The sequence below is a fragment of the Theropithecus gelada genome, unplaced genomic scaffold (genome assembly GCF_003255815.1).
Source record: "Theropithecus gelada isolate Dixy unplaced genomic scaffold, Tgel_1.0 HiC_scaffold_9504, whole genome shotgun sequence".
Classification (NCBI taxonomy): Eukaryota; Metazoa; Chordata; class Mammalia; order Primates; family Cercopithecidae; genus Theropithecus; species Theropithecus gelada.
The window spans coordinates 1-1,728 of record NW_020266290.1 but is presented as its reverse complement, the minus strand read 5'-3'; the positions used below and the strand labels follow the sequence as shown (position 1 = coordinate 1,728).

The following is a 1,728-nucleotide window of genomic DNA, read 5'->3' as shown; positions in this document are numbered from 1 at the left end:
GAGCTGAAGGCAGAGGGTGAGTCTGAGGTGGGATCTTGGGACAGGTATGAGAAGTTAGGCAAAAATGGGAAAATTCCAGCCTTAATAACCTTAGATAATAGTTCACATTATTATTTAGTTAATAGGATTGTACCCACGTTAAAGTTCTTATTTTCTTTTAAGAGGTAAAGTCTCACTCGGTTACCCAGGCTGGAGTGCAGTGGTGCAGTCATGGCTCACTGCTTCTTGGAACTCATGGGCTCCAGCAGTTCTGCCTCAGCCTCCTGACTAGGTGGGACCATAGGCACCCGCCACCATGCCTGGCTAATTTCTTTCACTTTTCTCTAGAGACAGGGTCCACCTGTGTTTCCCAGGCTGGTCCCAGACTTCTAGACTAAAGTGAATCTGAATGTCCTGCCTTGAGCTCTCAAATTGCTGGGATTACAGGTGTGAGCCACCACACCCAACCTAAATTTCTTATGTGCCATGGTACTACAAAACGTCATTATTAGGGGCAGCTCGATGGAAGGTGTAGGAGGCCACTGTAGTGCCTTTTCAATCTTTTATAGCTAAAATAATTTCAACAGAAAACATTTATTTTAAAACATGAAGGGGGTTACACATCTATGAGTTGCAAATACAAAGGCAGGCACACGGTGTCATCAGAATTCAGAAAGCTGGTCACATGGCTGGGGGTGCTGGGAGGGGCTGGGCATGGTTGGCTTTGTGATCTGGGGGCTCGTGTGTTCCATCTGTGAAGGTCTTTTGAGCTGCACACTTTCTTAATAAATTTTCATAAGTTTAACACAAAATAAAATGAGGATGTGAAGCTGGCTTGGGTTGTTAAGTCTTGGGAAGTTATCCAGCCATGAGCCCTGTCCCAGATGCTTCTAGAAGCCTGGAGGGAACTGAGAACTTTCCAAGTAGAGGAGCAGGGGCAAGGCCCTGCGGTGGGAGCGCGCTGCTGCTCGTCCCTAGCTGTGAAGGAGCTGTCCTGGTCGGAATCAGTGCTGGGTGCAGTGCAGGGCTGAAGTCCACGTCCACACTGTGGCTCAGTGCAGTGAAAGCCAATCTCACCCCCTCCGCAGGGTGTTCCGCCTGCCAGCAGGTGGCCAGCTGGTCTTCCTGGGATACGGTGCCATTGTAGAAATTGGGTGCAAGTCTCTTGTCCGCAGATGGGGTGCCCTGTTGCAGTGGGATGTCTCCCAACCTCCCTCAGTCCTGATGGGCCTGGGCAGGGTCTGGTGTCAGGGTTCCCATGGGCTTCCAGAGCTGGCCCTGTCCTACAGTCCCGGGGCTGTCCAGGATACATTCAGAAGGGACACGGACCCAGCAGCTCTGTTCGAAATCATAATGGGGGAACCAAGGGCCCCCTACATCTAGGTCCGTTGGGAGCCGGGGCATCGAGTTCCACTCCAGGAATCTCCAGGAACCCTGAGGGCTTCCCTGAGCCGGGGCCGGGCTGGGCACACCCCAAGTGCCCAGAGGGTAGATGTCTTCCCGGACAGCCACACCAGGACAAGATGTGGAAAAACGAGGTGCCCATGGTGGGTAAACTAACCAAATGGGCCGCTGGAACCGGGCTGGTGGGCCTGGAGGGGCCTGCCTGTCCCCCTTGCAGAGGGTCGTCCAGCCACGTGAAGCCTGCACAGGCCTGGGTGCTGAGGACCCTTGCTTGGGTTTGGCTGAAAGGAAAACAGACATGATCAGTGTCTCTAATGAGCCCATGCAGGCATTTCCCGGCTGGGC

General features: G+C 53.1%; 1 pseudogene; it reads right to left on the bottom strand.

The window, feature by feature from the left end:
• Positions 1–869: 869 nt before the first annotated feature.
• Positions 870–1,664, bottom strand: LOC112618090 (annotated as a pseudogene).
• Between the last annotated feature and the right edge of the window lie 64 nt (positions 1,665–1,728).